This window comes from Artemia sp. Qi Xiang Cuo, chromosome 10 (genome assembly GCF_049724085.1).
Source record: "Artemia sp. Qi Xiang Cuo chromosome 10, ASM4972408v1, whole genome shotgun sequence".
Lineage (NCBI taxonomy): Eukaryota > Metazoa > Arthropoda > Branchiopoda > Anostraca > Artemiidae > Artemia > Artemia sp. Qi Xiang Cuo.
The window spans coordinates 63,853,064-63,879,176 of NC_142803.1; the positions used below are offsets into that span (position 1 = coordinate 63,853,064).

The 26,113-nt window shown below is 35.6% G+C and overlaps 2 protein-coding genes across 3 annotated transcripts in view; both read left to right on the forward strand.

Moving 5' to 3' along the window:
• Positions 1-26,113, forward strand: part of LOC148948018 (uncharacterized) — a 527,253-nt gene that overhangs the window by 407,406 nt on the left and 93,734 nt on the right. The window lies entirely within an intron of this gene.
• The window catches only part of LOC148948019 (uncharacterized), a 437,936-nt gene that overhangs the window by 337,218 nt on the left and 74,605 nt on the right, over positions 1-26,113 (forward strand). The gene's annotated exons all lie outside the window — the stretch shown is intronic.

Genomic DNA, 26,113 nt, shown 5'->3' on the forward strand with positions numbered 1-26,113 from the left:
ACTCATACTTTTAAAACATTCAAAGTTACCCTTGAAACTTGGTTTAATGTCCTAATCTCTTGCTGAGTTACCTCATATATCCCATTTTGACAACTATAACGGACATTGTATATTCCAATCAAGGAGGCACACTTGTGCCTCTATAAAGAGGTGACCCACCACAATGTTAAGCGATTTCAGGTCCTAGAGGTCGCAGAGAGACGGTGGTAATCGCATTTTGTAGCCCAAGCTCAAACTAAGAAACTTGCAAAATTTCATCCTCCTCCGACTTTATCTTCATGGGGTAAACTGAGCCGGAAGTTTGGACCCTCCCACCACAGCCCCCCTTTAACGTTGTCCGATTGGGCTGAAATTTTGAGGTTAACCTTTCCTAGGGCCCGGAAGCTTATCCTCGAAATTTCAGCTCAATCCTATCACTCCTTCCCTGTTTTCAAAAAACCAAATATAGCCACTTAAAATTCATCATCTTTTCTTTTTTTTTCTTAGCCACGCCTACAGGCCACAGTTGGCAACGGATCCGGTTGAATGAGGACTCATTCGAAGCAGAATTCGACCTGTTAGGGCCTTTTGATATTTTCAGACCGAAAAAATTATCCCCCGAATTTACATTTACGAAAAACCTCGTTTTCCTATATTAGCCCATGTTAATTTTTCCCACCACAACCCCCCTTTAACGTTGTCTGATCGGACTGAAATTTGGAGGATAAGCTTTCCTGGGGCCTGGGAATTTATACACGAAATTTCAGCTCAATCTGATCACTCCTTCCCTGTTTTTCAAAAACCAAATATCAAGTTTTTTGGGAATTTGCTTGCGTCGAAAATAGCTTCCATTTACTAAAAAACAATTCCTATTGTGTCTGTATAGTCTAGCGGTTGATACTCCAGGCTGTCAGGCGGAAAACCCGGGTTCGATTCACCATCAGAGCAAATTTTTTATTTACTGAATTTAAACTTTAAAAAGAAACTCAGTTTCTTTTTTAAATTATTTGAAAAAAATTACGTTCTCTAAAGAGTTAAAGAGGCTGAGTTGCAAGGTCAACCCTTAAAACGTACAGGTATTAGGAGGCACAGTTGGGGGGCTGTTAAAGAGGCTGAGTCACAAGTTCGAACCTTAAAACGTACAGGGATTAGGAGGCACCCTGTACGACGTGATTTGAGTATTCAGGAATTAAAAGCCTTAACACAAGAATGTTCAAGAGCGGGGGGTTTGGGGGGCGGCAGCCCCCCAACTTTAACTCCTGACACGATCAGCTAACAGTTAGTCAAGCAATAATAAGTATTAAAGTGTACAAAAACGTGCAGAAATTATTTGAAAAAAACTACGGTTTCTAAAGAGTTAAAGAGGCTGAGTTACAAGGTCGAACCTTAAAACGTACAGGAATTAGGAGGCACAGTTGGGGGGCTACCGCCCCCAAACCCCCGCTTTCGCAGCCTTTAAATATAAAAAAAATTTCTTTAAACTGAAAGTAAGGAGTGACATTAAAACTTAAAACGAACAGAAATTATTCCGTATATGAAAGAGGCTGTGCCCTCCTCAACGCCTGGCTCTTTACGCTAAAGTTTTTATTGTTTAAAAAAAGAGTTTTGAGAAAGTCAAACCTTAGCGTAAAGAGTGAGGTGTTGAGGAGGGCACTGCCTCTTTCATATACGGAATAATTTCTGTTCGTTTTAAGTTTTAATGTCGCTCCTTACTTTCAGTTTAAAGAATTTTTTTTTATATTTAAAGGCTGTGAAAGCGGGGGTTTGGGGGTGGTAGCCCCCCAACTGTGCCTCCTAATCCCTGTACGTTTTAAGGTTCGACCTTGTAACTCAGCCTCTTTAACTCTTTAGAAAACGTAGTTTTTTTCAAATAATTTGGTATAATAACAATCACCTTATATTGTCAGGAAATATTTACTTTATAAACTCAGACGTTCCTGAGATAACACAAACGTACTTTTTCCGACCTTCATGTAAAGGGGTTTCTTGATTTTGTTTGGCCCCTCCTGACCATTTTATGGGTAGTTGCAATTGAATACCAGTAAGAGTTTCTGAAATATTGCAGTTACGCCATTTTCAGATTTATTTCAACATATGCTGGCAGTTTTGCTGAATTTTCTATATAAATTCACTTACGAATACCTGAGAGACCCTTAGAAGATTGAGTCAGTTGGAAAGGTGATCTTGGTGGTCAACAAATCCTGGGATTTGGATTTGTCACTGCATTGCATCTGAGCGGCTATTGGTCTATATTACTAAAATCATAGAAGTATAATTATAAATTAATCTAATATTTCAAAAATTTAGTATATAAATCTATATATACAAATATTCTATCAAGTATATCTGGTTATAGATTCCCCACTTTTGATGATATTTAGGAAATAGGCTGTGCTGTATCTTTAGCTAATTTTGAACGAAAAAGGTATATTTAATAAATAGTGTAGGGACTTTTGAACAAGAAACCAAGCTATGATGCCCATTGTTGTTGTAAGGCTTGCTGACTAAGTGCCATCTTTCTTTAAAGTTTTTTAATCAGCATCTGAAGCTACTACAAGAAGTAGGGCACATTAAAAAAAAGGAAAAAATGAAACAAGTCCTCCTCAATTATGGTACAATTTGGCAATATAATCTATTTCTGGTATTCCAGCCCAAAAAATGCTGAAAATCAAGACATAGAGAAAAAACACAATTGTTCAATTTAAAAGATGAATCACATAATAATTAAAGGAAATTGAAAGAGGAAATCTATGAAAAATACTTTCCTAATTCAAAATTCGCAAAACGTCAAAAATTTGCAAGAGGTCTTTTCACAAGTTCAGCAAACTTCGATCCTGTAAACCATTGGGAGTTATTAGTTAAAATAAGGGTTTGGGCACAATTTTAAGACAATAAGAAATATTAGGTCCCTTCACTGATGGAAGCCACAATTTTCTAAAGCTTTTTGAACTGTTAGTTGTTATTGCTTAGTTTCTCCTTGGGGTTGTATCCTCCCACTGCGGTTGCAGTGATTCATACAAATTTATCGGAGATCAATTTTATAAATGTACCTTATTTTATTTCTCAGTCCCCCTTCTGTTGACACCTCTCTGTTGATGCTGCCATTGCTGCACTTGGTATGGGGTCTTGAGCTCAGCCTATAGGAACTCGTCTACAAGATAACTCCATTTTTATTTCTTTATCACTTCAGAAATAAGCGGCTGGCTAGTTCTCCGGCAGATCTTACTATTACTGACAGTTGATCACAGACCAATATTTAGCATAAAACCACAGTTGCGTACATTAACATACACATATTTCGTCTCTAAGTATTCAAGCTATCAGAAGCAAGATTGCGACATTTAGCACGAAAGTGCTATTTTAGCACTTTAATATATTGTTATATTATTATTATATAATTATATAATATAATTATTATATAAATTGTAATATATATTATATTATTATAATAATATATTATTATTATTATACTATAATATATTGTTATGTAAAGCACGTGCTCAGAGTTGCCATCTGTAGCAGGAATGTGCTATTGTAGCCCAATTTTAAAACTTACTGTCAAACTTTGTGACTCTAGCACCGTAAATAGCTGTGTAGCACGGAAAATTTGGGCAATTGTAGCACTTTAAGAGCAGACCGTGGGGATAACCCTGATCAGAAGCCGTTTCTGCATGAGCAAGATATCAAAATCCCAGAATTTATTAGCTTTTGAAGCATTATGTTTATAGTCTCGAAAAATTAAACCTGAAATTTCTTGAGGACATTGATATTTCCTAACTATTACTTACTCAAAATTGCTGGTTAAGTTTCATTCCTTACATCTTAAAAGCGGTACTAATTGTGGTAGAGATCTGATAACCTCCGCAACTTGCATATCTTGGTGGCATTATACCTGGATGATAAGGGTTGAATGTTTGGTCACAGACACATTAAGAGAAACCAGATGACCTATTCCTGTTCCATGTTAGAATGTTTCGATACTAACAGTTGGAAGGGATAGGGATAAATTGCATATCAAAAATTTCTTATCAAGGAGGCACACTTGTGCCTCTATAAAGAGGCGACCCACCACAATGGTAAGCGATTTCAGGTCCTAGAGGTCGCAGAGAGACGGCGGTAATCGCATTTTGTAGCCCAAGCTCAAACTAAGAAACTTGCAAAATTTCATCCTCCTCCGACTTTATTTTCATGGGGTAAACTGGGCCGGAAGTTTGGACCCTCCCACCACAGCCCCCTTTAACGTTGTCCGATTGGGCTGAAATTTAGAGGTTAAGCTTTCCTAGGGCCCGGGAGCTTATCCTCGAAATTTCAGCTCAATCCGATCACTCCTTCCCTGTTTTCAAAAAACCAAATATAGCCACTTAAAATTCATCATCATTTCTTTTTTTTTCTTATCCACGCCTACAGGCCACAGTTGGCAACAGATCCGGTTGAATGAGGACTCATTCGAAGCAGAATTCGACCTGTTAGGGCCTTTTGATATTTTCAGACCGAAAAAATTATCCCCCGAATTTACATTTACGAAAAACCTCGTTTTCCTATATTAGCCCATGTTAATTTTTCCCACCACAATCCCCCTTTAACGTTGTCTGATTGGGCTGAAATTTAGAGGATAAGTTTTCCTGGGGCCTGGGAGCTTATCCTCGAAATTTCAGCTCAATCTGATCACTCCTTCCCTGTTTTCCAAAAACCAAATATCAAGTTTTTTGGGAATTTGCTTGCGTCGAAAATAGCTTCCATATACTAAAAAACAATTACCGTTGTGTCTTTATAGTCCAGTGGTTGATACTCTAGACTGTCAGGCGGAAAACCCGGGTTCGATTCACCATCAGAGCAAATTTTTTATATACTGAATTTAAACTTTAAAAAGAAACTCAGTTTCTTTTTTAAATTATTTGAAAAAAATTACGTTTTCTAAAGAGTTAAAGAGGCTGAGTTACAAGGTCGACCCTTAAAACGTACAGGGATTAGGAGGCACAGTTGGGGGCTGTTAAAGAGGCTGAGTCACAAGTTCGAACGTTAAAACGTACAGGGATTAGGAGGCACCCTGTACGACGTGATTTGAGTATTCAGGAATTAAAAGCCTTAACACAAGAATGTTCAAGAGCGGGGGTCTGGGGGGCGGCAGCCCCCCAACTTTAACTCCTGACACAATCAGCTAACAGTTAGTCAAGCAATAATAAGTAATAAACTGTACAAAAACGTGCAGAAATTATTTGAAAAAAACTACGTTTTCTAAAGAGTTAAAGAGGCTGAGTTACAAGGTCGAACCTTAAAACGTACAGGGATTAGAGGCACAGTTGGGGGGCTACCGCCCCCCAAACCCCGCTTTTGCAGCCTTTAAATATAAAAAAAATTTCTTTAAACTGAAAGTAAGGAGCGACATTAAAACTTAAAACGAACAGAAATTATTCCGTATATGAAAGAGGCTGTGCCCTCCTCAACGCCTTGCTCTTTACGCTAAAGTTTTTATTGTTTAAAAAAAGAGTTGTGAGAAAGTCAAACTTTAGCGTAAAGAGCGAGGCGTTGAGGAGGGCACAGCCTCTTTCATATACGGAATAATTTCTGTTCGTTTTAAGTTTTAATGTCGCTCCTTACTTTCAGTTTAAAGAAATTTATTTTTATATTTAAAGCCTGCGAAAGCGGGGTTTGGGGGCGGTAGCCCCCCAACTGTGCCTGCTAATCCCTGTACGTTTAAAGGTTCGACCTTGTAACTCAGCCTCTTTAACTTTTTAGAAAACGTAGTTTTTTTCAAATAATTGGTCATTTAGCATTCAAAATGAAAGAACCTAAGGTTGATTAGTATTTGAATTTCAAAATCGGATAGCTTATGATTTAATATTAATATACGTAATTTCTGTTCATTTTAAGTTTTAATGCAGCTCCTTACTTTCAATTGAAAAAGCTTGTTTTCTTATTTAATTTCTGATCTTTTTTTAAATAATGCTCTGAAATGCACCCCTTTCACAGAAATTCTCTTCTTCGATGAAAAATTAACCCATGAAAAATAATTTTCCATAGAGGAAAATACTTCTTTTCCTCATGTTGAAGCAATTCATTTCCTTGTTAAAAATTTTTTTCTTGCTTATTCTTTGTGTTGGATAGATATCAGTTGGTCTTTTTTTTCGTTAAATTTTGTCGGTTTATTCATCTGTTTAAAAGTAAGTCAAATTTTGTTCGTCTGTAAATTTTTGAGTTTCCATTTCAATGATTGATTCCAATTTCTTTAATTTTGCACAGTACATCTTTTGGGTATCACGACTGGTGATTGTTTTTTAATGATTTAAGATATATAAAGTAATGATGCTTGAATCCTCATCACTACTCCTATGTGCACTTATTGCATGGTGGAAAAATCAAATTTGTCCGGACACGATTAAAACTGATTTCCTATTATTATTTTTCACATAAAATAACAAAAAATTCAAATGAATCACAAGAAAATCTCTTACACACAGATATAAAATTATTTTAACAAAATTTTAGATGCGTCTGTAAGACTTTTACAAAGTTTCAGAGAAATTATAGAAATAAAAAAGATTATGTATGGGAGTATTAGTATGAATAGAGATGAAGGAGATTTTAGGATATATTCAATTTATAATAGTTTAATTAAAAAGTAGGGAAAATACTCAACCAGCAGTGATTTAAATAATTGTCCTGAAACAAATGATAACCTTGCGAACAAAGGTCAGAATGATGTAAAAGCTGGGAAAAGTCGACGGACTGCAGCTAAACTAGCAACCACTAAAGTGCTTCAATTTATAATTCATGAATTGATTCATCAACCTCTGTGATTAGGTAGGGCTGATGGACCTTGGGTTAGGTGACCTTGTTTGGTATGTTGAAGTAAATAAAGTCTTCACTTTTAATGGATTCCCATTTGTACACTGAATTTTAAGAGGAGAGCGGTCTATAGTGGTTTCACTATCGATATTTGCTTTTGTTCATGTTGTTATAACGTCAGTGCTTGAATTTTGTTTGTATTATGAGTTAGTTTCTTTTTTGTTCATTTATAATTTTTTTCTTTTTAGTTGTGTTTAGTTGTCTTTTTAAGTTAAGTTTATTTGTGTTATTTTTTTTTATTTTTTTTATTTTTTTTTTAGTTGAGAAAGGCTCCCGGACGTGGGGCTGAAATATTGGGAATGTTTTTTAATTAAAGTGTTGATTTGTCTTTAATTATTTTGTTTCACTACTTTATTAAAATCAGAACCCGTTTCTTCTCGCTCAATTTTTTCGTAATCATTCGGGGCATAATTGTTATTGTTTAATATCAATATATGTAATTTCTGTTCGTTTTAAGTATTAATTTAACTTCTTACTTTCAGTTGAAAAATCTTTTTTTTATTTAATTTCTGATTTAATTTTAAATAATGTTAGGAAATCCAGCGTCCCTTCATAGTAATTCATTTCCTAATTAAAAATTACTCCATGGAAAGGTCCTACCACGTAACCCCTCCCCCCACCCCTCCCCACCCCGCCCGCAAAATTCAAACGAGGCTGTAAACTTTTTAATAAACAAAACAATATGTAAACAAAGAGTAAAGTTAAGAACATGCAGCCTGTCCCCCGAGGACCTGTGGGGGTTAAGTCGTCCTCAGGGACATAATTATTAGGTTTCATAGGTTTCATATTTATTTATTTATTTAATTTTTTATTTGATCCATGCAGTCGAACAGAATATAATCTTGATTTAACAGTGGACTAGTTTGAATAAGCTGAAAATAAATTTTAAGAAGTATATTTTTGTGTTGTTTGCTCGTTCTAAAATGTATTATCCGTGGGTAGATAAGTTGAGGTGTGTAAATTCATTTATAGCAGAGTGCACTCGAATAGGTATTTAGGCATAATTAAAGATAAGACGCTTAGTTTTTCAGACCATATAAATTGTATAACATCTAAAATTGCTCGTAATAATGGAATTATCAGAAAAATGAAGCATGTTTGTCCGAAAATTGTCCTTAGAATTTTGCATTTTTCACTTGTCCATTGTTACCTTTTATATTTTTGTTCGGTATGGTCTTCAACTATTCAATCCCATCTGAAACAACGTCTTAGAGCTTTGCAGAATTCTGCCATTAGGATTTTAGCAAATTATGGACCAGAGATTCAGTGAGAAATATATATTTAAAAATTAACATTCTTCCTCTAGCAGGTATATTCCTTTTTCAATTTATGTTAATGTTTGATATTATTAATAACCTTACCTCAGAATATTTTAATGACATATTCATACCTGGTTTGGATCTTCACAATTATAATACAAGAAATTCAGATTCATTTCGGTGGCCTCAGTGTGAAACAACCCCGTCGCAGTACTCTGCTCGGCATGTTTTGCCGTGCTCCTGGAGTCATTTACAAACTGGGGTTGTGCGTAAGCATGACCAAAATAGTTTCCGGGGAATTTTTGGGATTTTCGTAATAATATTTATCAATTTGTTTGATTTTTTTTTTTTTTTTAGTAGTACCATATTGGAATTTTTGGTTGTGTTGTTTTGTTAGCCCGTCGGCGGGAGATATTCAGACGCATATATAGTTGGATTGTAAACGTCTTCATCTTGAAAGTCTGGTGCAGAATATGCCACTACCTTTTTGTAACCTTTTAACAAATTCTTCGGCATCACTGTCACTCAATACATAGTAGCTTAATGGACAAGTGGATTAAAAAAAAAACTCTATTATTTTTCTTTTTAGAACATCCATTTTTTCACATAAAAATTGCCTCAGCGTTTGGGTATGACCATAGCAGGTCTTCCAACTTGCCAATAACACATGAAATGAATTCGAATGAATTCTACTGCCCTTAAGTCTCGAGTTAAACTATATTCAGTACGTCAAAACTCACAAGATCGTTAGAAGTAATGCTGTGAAAAACAACCTTTTGTTTGAAGTAAAGAGACAAAATTTTATGTCTTAACAAAGCAACGTAGATTCAAGGTCATGATTTGCCATTATAAACACCTTGAACTAGGTTTGGCTCTGTCCTAGTTACTGTCATTCTCAGTCCTAGCTTTTGCTTTCTTTTAATATGTGCTCACAATTCTTCAACTTAAATGCCATGCACCTGTCACATTGGTGCTTTTTCGGCCTGAAAATCCCATTGTTTTTCACTTTCAACTATTGCCTAAGAAGCTATAGCTTACAAAAACAGTCGTTTCTTCCGTCATTTTGTACCTATAAACATAAATAACCTCTTTAACAGTCCCAAAAATATAATTTTGGGATTGTACTTTTTCTTTTCCCCGGCTCTACAGAAGTGTGGTACGAGGTTCGGGAGATCATCCTAAAAATTATTCTTGCCTTGCATCCCAACTGCAAAGCTAAGTGATTTCCTATTATTGTATCGAGTTGAGGTTTCTGGGTGGTTTGTATCTTGTGGTGGATGAATGCCGCCATTCACAGCCTCTTCAGACCGGTTCATAACTTGCCGTTCATAAATCCAAATGTAATCAAAAACACTTGATTGCAAACGCTTAACATCCCTTCCTAAGTTTTCAAATTGTGTTTCAGGATTCTTTTTCTCCTAGAAGAACTAAGAACAGCTTCCTTGAATTTCTAACAATCGTAGCAAGTGATAAGTTTAGCTATGTAAACCCTTTTTCATTCCCAGTCAATTTTTGTCCAAAAGCTACCAAACTTACGCTGTCTCCCATTTTCGGGAACGATTGAACATATGATCAAAAACTCCAAATACCCTTTATCTTGCTTTCAAATTTTATTTCAGGCTTCCTCTTTTCCAAGAACGACCAAGATCAGCCTCCTTGAATTTCTCATTATCATCGTAAGTGACAAGCTTAGGTATGTAAACCCTCTTTAGTTCCCTGGAAATTATTGTCCAAAATAATAACTTTCAGGAATAATTATTATTATTATTATTATTATTATTATTCATTTATTGCCAGTCAAAAAAAGGTACAAAAAGTACAATAGACGGAGTAATCACTAAAGAAAACAGAAAAGAAAAAAAAAGAAAAAAAAAGAAAAAGAAGGACACAAACACACATTAAAAATTCAAACACATGACAAAAGAAAACTCTTCATTACATTAATACAAACAGTGACTATATGCATTACATTAATATAAAAAAACTATTGTGAACAAATTGTTGACCATGGATGATTAAACTTACTTTGAAAACGGGATAGAGATTTATTAATGCTAATATTAGGGTCAGCTAGCTTATACAAATGAATAATTTTACGGTTCCTTGTCCAAGGGGGCAAATGTAGAAGATATTTAGCAAATCTGAAGAAGATTGATCGTAGGTACTTTTTATTTGTAACTGTAAAGAATCTCCAGAAAGGAGCAATTTAAAGCATATTAGGAAGTGCTGTGGCGTTGTAAATGGATGCTAGAATATAACGGTTGAAACGTAATTTGGTTTTTACGATTACAGCGTAAGAAATGCTAATTTTACGCTCAACGTGAGAAATCAGCAAACGACGTGTGTGGCCTATAGATGTGCCAATTGGGAGGCCCAGGTATGTAATATGGTCTGAGGGTTTAACAAGAGAACCGTCCATATTTATAAGAGGAGTAGAGGGATTTCGCCAATTGAAAAGGATTACTTCGGTTTTCTCAGCATTAAAAGACAGACCGATTTTTGAATATTCATCTTTGAGGATTTTGAAATTCTGCTCAATGCGCTGGATCGTACGGCTGAGATTCAGGATGTCATCAGCATAACAAATAAGAGACATATCTATTCTCCCAAGAATGCATGAAGGAAGACACTTTGCCTGCGCTTCCAAGACACTATTATTGAACAGGGTAGGGGAAGTGATAGCTCCCTGTCTAGTCCCTTTCTTAACGAGGATGGGGTATTGAAGATTCACAAGCATATTCGAGGGAATCGAAGAGTTTGGCCTCACACGAGAATTTATGCAATTATATAGGGAAGGATGAAGATCTGACTGCAGGGAAAAACAGGATGGAAGTTTTAAACGCACTTTTAGGCTCCTATAAAAATCCCTGAGAACACGGACAACTGATCGGTTTACGCCTCACCTTGCCATATGAAGAAGCATGGAAAAATGAATTAAGGAATCGAACGCTCGTCTAACGTCATGTCCGGCGAGGATCATACTTTCTCCCGAAGATTCAGCGTCAGCGAGGGCAGTAAAAACTGCTGTAAGAGCATGAGAACAGCCAAGATAAGCATGAAAACCGAACTGATATGGGGGAACGTAACATTTTTGTCTTAACTCATCAAGAAAAAGAAGCTCAAGAAGTTTGCATGTCGTAGTAGATACGGTGATGGGATAGAAAGAGGATCATTGCCGCTCAGATGTTCCTTTTTTGGGAATTGGAGACAGATCACCACCGCAGAAAAAGAACGGAACAATACCTATCACAAATATCATTTGTATGAAAAGGCTGAGGTGACGCACCAATAGATAACTTCCATTAATGGAAGTAAACTGTAACCATCTTAAATCGACACTATAACATTTGCATTTAGGGCCAATTTCAAGTTCAAGCTTCTAATCTTTAGCAGATTCCAACACAACATTTTTGCTGTTCCATACTCTCTTCCTTCATATTCTGTGCCACGGCATCTAGGATTATAGTTTTCAGTTCATTTTCCCTAGCTTGGATTTGTCGTTGTTTCTACTTTTTTGAGATGAAGCAATAATCTTTAAGACTGAGTTTTTTATTTTTATGTCTGAATTTTTTTCTTGAATATATATTAGATTTCAATTCTGAAATGATATGTTTCGTCTTTCGAAGGCCGGTATAATTGGTAAGACAACCTTTCGCATGGTGAGAAAATAGGCCCACTTATACCCGCTGATTAAGCTAGGTGAGTTTCTACAGCGAAACTTTCATTTTAATCCAAGTCATATTCCTGTTAGTGTTATAACATATATAAGTGAAGCCCTTAGTAATCTGATATCTTGCAGAACAGGTTCAAAGGGCAAAGATCAGGTAATCATATACCTTAATCTTAATCTTACTTCTTTATTCACTGGTGCCTACAGGTATATGGCTGGCTTTCACATAAAAATCTGATTAAAGGCATAATGGACACAATCTCCGTATTGCTCCTGAACAGGTAATATTTTCAATGGAGAGCTTGCAGCCCATTCTGCCACTCTGTTGGAATATTCTTGAGTCCTTAATTTATTTTATGGTTTCTGGTCCTGAAAGGCTGGAACTGGCTATTAATATACCACTAATTACTAATTTGACATTTGACTAGAGCGTTCTGGTGATTTCGATCTCGACCATTCTGGTGTTTTAAGTTCTTGCTTGAATGCTTCCCTTTCTACACTAGTCAAAACAAAAGATTCCAATGGTAAAAAGAATGTGTTAAGCATGCAGTAACTGTAATTGATTAAAAACTTGACTGGTTTGTTGCCCTTCAATCAATTTAGAATATTAAAAAGGGCACTAGCCCTTTCAATTTCCAATTGAATGTGCCCTTTTTGAATTTTCCACAACATCGTTTTTTATAAGAACATTATATGCCCACTCACTTTCCACCCACTTACACTCCCCGTCAACTATTAAAAAGGGCACTAGCCCTGTCAATTTCCAATCAAATGAGCCATTTTTAAAACTTAATAAACAACTTTCTAGATAAACCAAATATGTCCCCAGGGCATAACTTACAACCCTTGCACTGACGGCTCTGAGGGGATTATCATCCTAAAAGACATCCCTCGAACCTTATTCGAAACCTTATATGCCCCCAGGCCATAACTTACAACCCTTGCAATGAGGGCTCTGAGGGGGTTATCATCCTAGAAGACCTAATTTCCAGAGCTTTAAACTACGTTGAACAAAATGGATATCTCAAAATTTCGATTGGATGTGTTTGGGGAAATAGTGAGCGCGAGGGGAGGGGTTTAGTTTCCCTTCAATCACTTTCGGATATTAAAAAGGGCACTAGCTCTTTCAATTTCCAATTGAATCAGCCCTTTTTGAAGTTTCCACAACTTAGCTTTCAATAAAAACCTTATATGTCCCCAGGGCACAACTTACAACCCTTGCCCTGAGGGCTGTGGGTGGGATCGCGCGCGTACGTAGGCTAATCTAACCTAACCTAACCTATGGTTTTGGTATTTCTGTGCAACCTAACCTATGGTTTTGGTATTTCTTTGCAATAATGTGGAATTTTGTGGTTATGTTAGTTTAGTATTGTCATTAATATCTATTGTTTTTTATTGCATGTCTCTCACACAATAGCCGTGGGTCGCAGGGACTGTGCTGCCATCTAAAGCTATAGGTTGGTAGATGGCAATAGTAGTCTCTCGATTCTGTGAAATGTTGTAAGATCCTTTTGATGCTATAAAATATCTGTGTAGTTGAATTTGTTCTATTTAAATGTACTTTTTTCCTATTAATTTTGACACTCAATAATCAATGGTTTTATAGTCAATAATTAATGGTTTTATGAGTCTGCTAGTAGTATCGATTTCTTTGAAAATTTCTTTTTGTACATCTCTGACTTTTTACTAAACATTCTAAACGTTTTACCCGACATTGACGATCCACACACACACAGAGACGACACACAATTTAATTTCTGATCGTGGGGGGGCTGGGCACGGTTGAAGTTGTTTCCGGTCCATTCTTGGCGCACAAAACCTTGGGATTTTCACGATCCGTCTTATAAACTAATGTAGTTCACCCATTTTTGCCTTTTAAGCCCCCCACCAGCAAAAAATGTCCCTCGCACGTGGCTGGTGATGTAAAACCTACACTCCGACATTTCTTCATATTAATTGACTTTATAAATATCATGCAAAATATACAAGCCAATCAGATGTTACAAACCTTTTGATTGTCTTAGTTTAGTATCCAATTTTTTATTTATCAACGACGTATTTCTACCAAACTACTCTCAAGTTAAGCCAAATGTCCACAAAATCAGAAAAAACTTTGGGTTTTTCGCTAACCGTCTTATAAACTCGTGTAGTTCACCCATTTTTGCCTTTTTAAGCCCCCCCCCATAAAAAAATTTCCCTCGCACGAGCCTGGTGATGTCAAACCTACAGTCCGACATTTCTTCATCTTAATTGACTTTAGGAATATCATGCAAAATATACGAGCCAATCAGGTGTTACAATCGTTTTCGTTGTCTGAGTTTAGCATCCGATTTTTTAATTATCAACGACGCATTTCTACCAAACTACACTCAAGTTAAGGCAATTGTCTAAACAATAATAAAAATACTTGGGATTTTTACGAACCGTCTTATAAACTCATGTCGTTCACCCATTTTTGCCTTTTTAAGCCCCTCCACCAACCAAAAAATTCCCTCACACGTGCTTGGTGATGACAAACCTACACTCCGACATTTCTTAAACTTAATTTAATTTATAATTATCATGAAATATATACGCGGAAATTAGGTGATAAAATCCTTTTGTTTTTCTGATTTTAGCATCAGATTTTCTAATTAACAACGACTCATTTCTAACAAACTAGTTACAAGTGAAGGCAATTGTCCAAAAAATCAGAAAAAAATTTGGGATTTTCACGAACTGTCTTATAAACTCATGTAGTTCACCCATTTTTGCCTATTTAAGCCCTCCACCAACAAAAAATTTCCCTCGCACGTGCCTGGTGATGTAAAACTTACACTCCGACATTTCTTCATCTTAATTGACTTTAGAAATATCATGCAAACTATACGAGCCAATCAGGTGTTACAATCCTTTTTTTGTCTGAGTTTAGCATCCGATTTTTTAATTATCATCGACACATTTCTAACAAACTACTCTCAAGTTAAGGCAATTGTCCAAAAAATCAGAAAAAACCTTGGGATTTTCACGAACCGTCTTATAAACTCATGTAGTTCACCCATTTTTGCCTTTTTAAGCCCTCCACCAACAAAAAATTTCCCTCGCACGTGTCTGGTGATGTCAAACCTACACTCCGACATTTCTTCATCTTATTTGATTTTAGAAATATCAAGAAATATATACGAGCCAACCATGTGATACAATCCTTTTGATTGTGTGAGTTTAGCATCAGATTTATTAATTATCAACGACGCATATCTAGCAAACTACTCTCAAGTTAAGGCAATTGTCCAAAAAATATGAAGAAACTTTGGGTTTTTCACGAACCGTCTTATAAACTCATGTAGTTCACCCATTTTTGCCTTTTTAAGCCCTCCACCAACAAAAAATTTCCCTCGCAAGTACCTGGTGATGTAAAACCTACACTCTGACATTTCTTCATCTTAATTGACTTTAGAAATATCATGCAAAATATACGACCCAATCAGGTGTTGCAATCCTTTTGTTTGTCTTAGTTTAGTATCAAATTTTGTAATTATTAGTTTCGCATTTCTAAAAAACTACTCACAAGTTAAGGTAATTGTCCAAAAAATCAGAAAAAAACCTTGGGTTTCTCATGAACTGTCTTATAAACTCATGTAGTTCACACATTTTATGCATTTTTAAGCCCCCCCCCCCCCACCAACAAAAAATTTCCCTCGCACGTGCCTGGTGATGTCAAACCTACACTCCGACATTTCTTCATCTTAATTGACTTTAGAAATATCATGCTGGTTAAAATTTTATTCCCACCAGCCACATCTTCTTAGAATTTTGTGTCAAACGTCGCATTCAGTTTCTAAAGGAATTTTGCTGTTAAGTATTGAGAATTACTATAAAAGACCTTTTTTCTGTCTTATGATGGTGAGCTAAGACCCTTAGAAAAAAGGCGGATCATCAACCCTTTACAATTGTTCTACGTGAAAATAAGAAAGTAAAATAATTCTTAGTTTGGGTTGACTTTATATTGCCCTGTCTATCATTCTTGTTCATAGGGGCCACCCTAGTCGAGTGTATGTCACACTGGAGTTTAAACCCAATGTTCTTTGAGACGAGGGCTCGAGTCCTGCTGATACAAATCCTTTGGCTTGGGGTGTAAGTCAAAGTCGTTACTCTGCTAACTCAGTCGCCATTACACGCAGAGGGCGACAGCCGAACGTTATATTTCTCTTCACTTATTTGTGTTGTACCTTTGCAGGATTTTAGGAGCTTGACGGCAATGGCGCACAATTTAATGTTTTTATTTTGTTACAATGAATAGCATACATATTAGGCCTTACTTCTTATGTGTTTTTATTATAAATAAATATCATTATGCTCCATAGATTTATGGATTATATGCAGTTAAGTTGGCAGTTGCTTTGATACTGTGTGGAGGGGTGCAACGTATCGATGCAAATGGTTCTCGTGTGAGAGGTGAGCCCCATCTTCTTTTAGTGGGGGATCCTGGTTGCGGAAAATCTCAGTTTTTGAAATATGCTGCGAAGCTGTGTCCACGCTCAGTGGTCACAACCGGAATTGGATCGACGAGTGCTGGACTCACTGTAGCTGCTGTAAAGGTATTTATATTTTTTTTACATTTTTTAGGCATTGATTCCCTAACGCGCAAAAAAGTTTTCTTTTACTGTTGTGTTTTATAAGAAGTACAAAAAGCGAAAAAAATTCTTAGTATGTTCTGGGTCGTGAAATGATTTGTTTTGTGTCTATTTGATAGTGTGTGTTCGATTCGGTATATGGTTTTGCCCCGTCGTATTAAAGGAATAAAAAGAAAATCGTTGTATTTGTTAATTATATTAATTATTTTTTTTACTGCTATTTTTTAACTGCATACCCTCTCAAGCTTGGCCTTGCTGTCCTGCTAACTAATTTGTTTTCAGTCACCAGGTCAAGTGCACTGATCTTTTATTTTTCTTTGTATTAACCCCTTTTTCTCTTTGACAATCTTGGCTTCCTTAACAAAGCCACCAACCATGCGGTCTATAATTTTTATAATTTAATATTAGCCGAGATGAAGCCTATCGCGTCTATAGAGATTAAATAAAAAAAAAATTAACTGAAAGTAAGGAGCGACATTAAAACTTAAAACGAACAGAAAATATTACGTATATGAAAGGGGCTGTCCCCTCCTCAACGCCTCGCTCTTTACGCTAATTTTTTTTTTTGTTTAAAACATAATTTTGTGTGACATTCTCAAACATTAGCTTAATGAGCGATGCGGTGAGGCGGGTCCCCCCCCGGACATAGACTGAATAATTTATGCTAGATTTATGTTTTAACGTCGTCCGTGCTTTAAATTAAAAAAAAACTTGTTTTTTTTATTTAAATTGTGAACGTTTTTGAATTAATCCAGCTTTAATTTTGGCTCACCGTATATGAATAATTAAAACGAAATTTGCATATTAATTTAACTTTTTTTGGCTAAACGGCTTTCTCGAAATTTTGTTCTGACGTAACTTACGAATTAACTTACGTAACGAACCTCTATATTCTTATGTTTTTATTACGTATACTAGGGAGTTTATCCCCTAGTCAGTACCTCGCTCTTTACGCTAAAGTTCGAATTTTGTTCGAATCACAAATCCCTGAATCACAAACGCCGGTTAATTAGAATAGGTAGCTCTTTTGAAAGTACTAAAACACTCTAGCGAAAAGGGCGAGGTATTGACTACGGGGCGAACCCCCTCATATACGTAATAATTTCTGTTATTTTTAATTTTTAATTTAGCTCCTTACTTTCAGTTGAAAAACTTGTTTTTTTATTTAATTTCGGGTCGTTTTTAAATAATGCTGGGAAATCCCGCGCCTCCTTCATAGATATGTCCCTTACCCCAAGGACAAATCAACCAAGGAAGGATTCTCCCCCCGATCCCCCTGCGCCCACCCCACCCCCCCACAAAAAATACCACCAGAAAAGTCTCTATACTTCCCATTAAACGAAACTATATGTAAACAATGGGCAAAGTTCATAACTTGAAGCCCTTTCCCTGGGAACTGTGGGGGATTAAGTCATTCTCAAAGACATTTATTAGATTTTTGACTATGCTGAACAAAATGGCTATCTCAAAACTTTGATTGGGTTACTTCGGGAAAAAATGAGCGCGGGAGGGGGCCAGGTTGCCCTCCATTTTTTGTCACCTAAAAAGGGCACTAGAACTTTTAATTTCCGTTGAAATGAGCCCTCTTACGAAATTGTAGAGCTACTGGATCGATACGATCACCTCTACAGAAAAAAAATAAACCCGCATACAAACGCAGTGTCTCCCCATATATCTATAATATTTACAAGCGCACAGTACTCCCATATATCTATAACAGTTTCAAGCGCACAATACTTCCATATAGCTATAATGATTACAAGCAGACAGTCCCACCATATAGCTATAACGATTACAAGCAGACAGTCCCACCATATAGCTACAATGCTTACAACAAGACAGTCCCGTCAATACAAGCAGACAGTGTAATGACCGGAATTCAACCACCGTGAAAATTCGTGCTGAACTTTGTTCAAAGTGCGTGACGTTTCCTTTGTATGAAATTGTGAAATTCTTTCTGTAATTTAATTTTTTTAATTAATTTACATAAATTAATTTATTATTAATTAATTTAAATAATTACATTAATTATTTTTTTTCATGTATTAATTAATTAATTGACGATTTTTTACATTCTAAGTATCTTCCCATTGATTTTTATGAAATTTGTGTTTGATGTAGGAATTGAACGTGAGACCCGTGATTTCCTAAGGTAAAAGAACGACACGTTAATCGACTGAACCAACAAGCCATTGAACATATTATGATTTTAGAAATACATCCAATGTATTGTTTCTGGGACATTGCCCAGCTGATGTTAAGCGTCACAATATCGTAACAGGTTCATTCCATTGAACTGGAACAAGTTCAAGCACATTCGATTTATCAATTGGATTTTTGATAGGTGTTAAAAGTGACCTTGTTTCGGGGCATTTTTATGGCATCATCGTGAGAATATGCATACCACGATGATTTGAGATGCATACTAGACAAACAATTTCTTATGATACTTGGGCCCCAAGTCCTACCCCTATCGACCCAGTGAACCTAAAATATTGTGAGAGGGATCATTGGAATGGAAATTAAAAGTTCTAGTGCACTTTTTAAGTGACCAAAAAAATGGAGGGCAACTAGGCCCCCTCCCACGCTCATTTTTTTCCCAAAGTCACCCGATCAAAATTTTTAGATAGCCATTTTGTTCAGCATGTTCGAAAATATTATAAGTATGTCTTCTAGGATGACTTAATCCCCCAAAGTTCCCGGGGGGAGGGCTGAAAGTTATGAACTTTATCCAATGTTAACATATAGCATTGGTTATTGGGAAGTATACAGACGTTTTCAGGGGAGGGTTTTTCCGGTAGTAGGGGGTGGGTGGGTCGGGGGTTATGTGGTAGGATCTTTCCATGAAGGAAGTTTTCATCGGGGAAGATCAGATCAGATAAAAAAGATCAGAAATTAAATATAAAAAAAACAAGTTTTTCAACTGCAACAGCAGCAACATCAAAACTTTAAACGAACAGAAAATATTACATATATGATTGGGTTCACCCCCTAGTCAATACCTCGCTCTTTAAACCAAAGATTTTTTAGTACTTTCATAAGAGCTATTTATTCTAATTAACGGCCTTTGTGATTAAGCGGTCATTTTCAAAGAATTGTAACAAAATTCGAACTTTAGCGTAAAGAGCAAGGTATTGACTAGGGGGCGAACCCCCTAATATACGTATCAAAAATATATGAATATAGAAGTTGGTTGCGTCAGTTAATTCGTAAGTTACGTATATTTATTACTAATAAAAACGTTCGTAAATAAAATTAAACAAGTTTCGAGAAAGCCATTTAACCAAATAAAAGTAAATTCATATGCAAATTTTGTTTTAATTATTCATGTACAGTGAGCCAAAATCAAAACCTGCATTTATTCAAAAACGTTCAAAAATTAAATTAAAAAAACAAGTTTTTTTTAACTGAAAGTAAGGAACGACGTTAAAACTTAAAATGAACAGAAATTATTCCTTATATGAAAGGGGCTGTCCCCTCCTCAACGCCTCGCTCTTTACGCTAGAGTTTGACTTTCTCACGACTCATTTTTTTAAGCAATAAATAACTTTAGCGTAAAGAGTGAGGCGTTGAGGAGGGGACAGCCCCTTTCATATACGGAATAATTTCTGTTTGTTTTAAGTTTTAACGTCGTTCCTTACTTTCAGTTCAAAAAACTTGTTTTTTTAATTTAATTTTTTTATCAAGAATCCACTCCACTCTAGTGGTGTTAGGTTGTTATTTTTTTTCTTGTGCTAATAACCTCGGGACGGTATCTTCAAAGGAAATGAATTTTAATCCATTTAAACGTGAATTTGTTTTGTTGTACACTGCGTTATCCACATTAGTGTTTTGTATAAGGCTTGAAAGTTTTGAAGCATGATGTTTTTATTATCATTACTTTTATGGTTTAAACCGTTTAATTTTGCGGTACTGTTCTATTAGCTGGTACTCACGCGCTATACTGTATAGGGAAATGCTAAAGGAAACTAGTCAAACGGGTATCTGTAAATAGAGAAATGGATCGCAAAAGCGTGGTTTGCCATTGCGTTTGCAATACTTAAACTATTGTTTTTTGGGGGTTTAGGGGGGGAAGGTACCTAGATTAGGTTAGGTTATGTATTTAATATATGCTATGCTTTGCCCCCACCCCCCTAATGTGAAAATATATAGCCCAAATTTGTTTCTAAACTATAATATTTTCAATCTATTTTGTTTTATTTCATTAGTATTAACCAAACTTGACTTTTCGCGTGGGTACCAGCTAATAGAACAGTACCAATTTTGCTTTTATCATTTGGTTATCAAAATTTCAATTTTAGGTACTAATGACGATTAGAAAAAAAAGTCTGATCTCTGGAAATGGTTAAATGGAAACTTACACAACCTTATGTTTCATAGAATAGGAAACACCGAGAGTTCATTTTTTTTATTAAAAAACATTTATAGTTATATCTATATGCAATTTTATAGTTATTGGTTGTTGCAGGCGAACTATTCAAAGAAAAATTTACATTTATATCTATATATATCTATATCTATACATTTATATCCATATGCAATTTTATAGTTATTGGTTGTGCAGGCGAACTGTTCAAAGAAAAATCTATATTTATATCTATATCTATCTATATCTGTACATTTATATCTATATACAATTTTATATCTATTGGTTGTTGCAGGCGAACTGTTCAAAGAAAAATTTACATCTATATCTATACATTTATATCCATATGCAATTTTATAGTTATTGGTTGTTGCAGGGGAACTGTTCAAAGAAAAATTTACATGTATATCTATATCTATCTATATATATACTTTTATATCTATATGCAATTTTATAGTTATTGGTTGTTGCAGGCAAACTGTTCAAAGAAAAATTTACATTTATATCTATCTATATCTATACATTTATATCTATATGCAATTTTATAGTTATTGGTTGTTGCAGGCGAATTGTTCAAAGAATAATTTATATCTATATCTATCTATATCTATACATTTATACGTATCTATATAGAATTTTATAGTTATTGGTTGTAGCAGGCGAACTGTTCAAAGAAAAATTTAGTATGCTTAAGAATCAAGAAAAATAAGCTAAAAACATCTTAACAGCTTAAGAAGCTTGAGACGCTTCACAGCTTCACAGTTTAAGACACCAAACAGCTTAAGAAGGTGTAGCTTTCCTTTGAAGGTCTAATACAGGCAGGCGTACCTCACGGTAGTTGTACGCTTTAGTGCCTACGTATCTTGGTACCTAATTTTCTTGTGTGTATAAATAGCAAGGGAGACAACCTTGCAAGCCCTTTAAACTACTTTGCCTGCACCTAAAACCATCTACCTGGAACCGCAATTTTCTAAGGTTTTTATTTAGGCTGTTTCAAAGTTATTATATTTTAGGGCTGCTCTACATTTTTCAGTGTAGTCACTTCAAACCACAGTTTAAATGATATAGTTTATAATTTCTATAAACTGTGCTTCAAACCAAAAAATGAAGAAGCAAAACTAATTAGTAAAATTTGGCAACGCTTTTTGTCCGCTGAGAAATTAGAATTTTAACAATCTGTTGATTCACAAGGACAGCTAATAGACTTTTTAGGAATTTTTTTTTTCTTTTACTGATTTTTAATTTGCACTTTACTAAAAAAATATATATTTTTTTGTACTTTTATAGCTTTAATAAATCAAATAATATTAACATTTTGATTACTAAACATCAGTATATTAAACTGAAATATATTAAACTGAACTGACAATACCCATTTATTTGTATTTTTTTTTCAGTAAAGTGCAAATTTTGTTCTGGCCTTCGGAAGACACAGGGGTTTTGAGTTATGTTAATTTCTGCTCGTTTGAGTTTGACTCAGTTATTTATTGTCATTTCTTTATGTTTTAGGTTTCATTTATTTATCGATGCTGATTTGTGGTAGTTTCACGCTTGGTGGATTATGTGATTTTGTTTTTGCTCATTTTTTGTTTAATGGAGTTCTTTACTTTTCTTTGAAAAACTTATTTTGTGGAAAAAGTTTTTTTAATTAATTTTTGTTCGTTTTATATTGGCATAGTCTTTTCAGGGAAAAAGAAAATAATACTTTAGATCTTTTCGTTTTTTAAGATTTTATAGTTTGGCCTGCTATTTGTATCCTGGAGAAAAATTCTCAGCAATTTTTAACAACATACACCCTTTTAAAAATCTGGACACAAATAGTAGGGTTTAATTTAGTTTCATACCTCCTCTAGTTGACCTGAAATGGGAAACTTGATACCATTCGCATAAAAAAATGTTTGCTTTCTTTGATAGCTTGGATGCACTTATGCTATTTTGATTTGGTTAAATTTTAAGAGCAGAAGCAGCCCCAAAAGTTTGAACATAATAAATACCCTCAGTCGTTTTTGGAACACTGTTGAGATGCCTTATTGGGAATTAGCATTAACACAGTACATTTTGATTTAATCTTAAGGCCCCATTTAGTTTTTAAACATAATGGGAAAATGGGAGGGTGGGCATGTGAGGGGGATTAGTTGCCCTCCAATCACTTTCGACTATTAAAAAGGGCATCAGCCCTTTCTATTTTTAATCGAATGAGCCCTTTTCAAAGTTCCCAGGACATCTTCTTCGATACGAAGTGCCTTGGTCTAAACAACAACAACAACAAAAACATTATACCCAAATCGATCTTTACTATAAAAATGTCAAGCCTTCCAATCACTTTCGACCATTAAAAAGGGCACTAGGCCTTTCGATTTCCAATCGAAGAAGCCCTTTTTGAAACGACAACCCTTTCTATAAACACCTTATATGCCCCCAGGGCATAAATTAAAACCCTAACCCTAAGGGCTGTTAGGGTGGTTGTCATCCTCTAAGACCGTTTAGAAAATATCTTTCATTTTACAAAAAAAAAGTTTTTGCGATAGGAAGGAAGCTATAGCCCTACAACACTTCAATACAGATTCAATTAATAAAGGACCACTCACCGAGTATCAGCATTACTTAAGAAGGCAAATTTATCATCCAATGTATTAATTAAAAAACTATGACATGAGCATAGGGCACCCACCTGGTGCCCTATGCTAGAAATTCCTGACATAGTAAATTGTCCAATTTCAAGGTCTCTTTAAAAAGAAAAATACCCAAACCTCTCTATGGAAAACCAAAAGCAATGGTTTATTCCGTAGTCCAATTTTATAGTAAATTTATTAAATGATTATCATGATCATTTGTGGTCTAAAATTAATTGTCTTCCTTATGTTCCTGAATCGGAAGCAGATGTACATTTTGAATAGGACTCAATTAATAACCTTTCCTAGCTTAATCATGTCATATTTAGCCTATCAAGAAAGAATGATTATCCGAAAACGTAACGATTGTGTTTATGAACGTGCAAATTTTGTTCTGGCCTTCGGAAGACATAGGGGTTTTGAGCCCAACTTATGTTAATTTCTGCTCGTTTTGAGTTTGACTTTGTTATTTATTGCAATTTCTGTTCGTTTTGGGTTTCATTTGTTTATCAATGCTGATTTGTGGTAGTTTCACGCTTGGTAGATTATTTAATTTTATTTTTGCTCATTTTTTTTTAAATGGAGTTCTTTACTTTTCTTTGAGAAACCTATTTTTTGGAAAAAGTTTTTTTTAAATTAATTTCTGTTCGTTTTATATTGACAAAGAAAATAAGGGAAAAAGAAAATAATACTTTAAATCTTTTGTTTTTTTAAGACTTTATAGTTTGGCCTGCTATTTGTATGCTGGAGAAAAATTTTCGGCAATTTTTAAAAAACATACACCCTTTTAAAAATCTGGACACAAATAGTAGTGTTTAATTTAGTTTCATACCTCGTCTAGTTGACCTGAAATCGAAAACTTGAGACCATTCGCAAAAAAAAATTGTTTACTTTCTTTGATAGCTTGGATGCACTTACGCTATTTTTATTTGGTTAAATTTTAAGAGCAGAAGTAGCCCCAAAAGTTTGAACATAATATCCTCAGTCGTTCTTGGGATACTGCTGAGATGCCGTATTGGGAATTAGCATTAACACAGTGCATTTTGATTTAATCGTAAGGCAACATTTAGTTTTTAAACATAATGGGCAAATGGGAGGGTGGGAGTGGAAGGGGGACTAGTTGCCCTCCAATCACTTTCGGCTATTAAAAACGTCTTCAACCCTTTCTATTTTCAATCAAATGAGCCCTTTTCAAAGTTCCCACGACACCTTCTTCGATACGAAGTGCCCTGGTCTAAACAACAACAACAACAAAAACATTATACCCAAATCGATCTTTACTATAAAAATGTCAAGCCTTCCAATCACTTTCGACCATTAAAAAGGGCATTAGGCCTTAGTAGAACCCTATCAGAAGGTCCGGTACGAACACCGTGATGCCATCTACAATTTAGTTTAATGCTGACGGGACATAATTTATTCAAGGATTATCGATCGAGTCTCATGGGGGTCAAGGTCAATCGATCTGTTGTTGTTGTTGTTTGGCCACGTGTAATGGCATGAGGGGTGATTTACATAATCGATCGGGGAATTATTGATTCACGAGCGTGGGGAATTATGAAACAATATGGTCATAGAGTCCCTAGGTAAATAATCGGCGGGGAAATTGTTGATTTACGAAGAGGGAATTAAGAAACATTAAGGCTTCTTTAATCTTAGGTCTGAGGGATAAACATTCTTTAGGTCAGAGAGAAAAATTAATATTCTATTTTTAAATAAGGCTTCATTGATCTTTAGTGTCAGGAATCATAAATGACATCACTTGTTATCTTGGAATTATGTGGGAGTCTAAAGAGATAGAAATTCTATTTTTAAATACGGCTTCACTGAGCTTTAAGTCGGAGAGGTAAATTGATATTCTATCAAAACCATAATAGTTTAGCTAGGGACATTTATGAGATGAAGAGATTAACGTAGGAAAGGGTTTTCTAGAAATTTGAAATGTGAAAGCATAGAGATGCCAAAAAACAAAAGGAACACACAGAAAGTACTTTTAGGGGATTATTTGGGTGAAACTGTTTTAGACAAGTTATTGAATTATTTCGGCGAAACCATTCGAGGCGTTTTAAAAGATGATTTTAGAAAGGGTTTTAGAAGAGGTTTTGAGTGTGGTCGTTATAGTAAACAAGTTCTATTTGAACAGTATCGTGAGGTCCTCTACCCAACCCCAAAGGGCCCCGATCACCCTACCCCGATCCAAAGGGTTCCAAACCCCATACCCCAATCCAGAAGGAACCCCCCGGTCCCCAAAGGTTCCCAGGGCTCCCACCGGCCACCCAGACCCGCAAAGGCCCACCCCGGGCCCCCCAAAGGCACATCGAGCTCCCAAAAGACCACCGGGGTCCCAAAGGCCTTCACCCGGTCTCCAAATGTCCCCCAGGCTCTCAACCGGCCCCCAGGACCCCCAAAGGCCCTCCACCGGCACCCAAAGGTCCCCCAGGCTCCCAAAGGGCCCCCCACCCTCCCTCTCCTCCCCACTCCTCACCGTCACCTCCCCCTCCCCCCAACCCCCCTCCCCCTCCCCTCCTCCCCCTTATGTCACAAAGACATAAAGAAATTTAAAGTTCAATTCTAAATTTTTCGGTGGAAGATAGAAAAAGTAATACCATACTTGTGAAATATTTTCATGGAAGATAAAAAGTTATAGTTCAATTTAAAATTTTCTCAACGAAGTGTAGGAAAGTTCAAGTTCTCTTCTGAATTTTCTCAATGAAAAAGAAATTAGTCATTGATCATTTCTATTTTTCCAAATAATATAAAAATGTTTC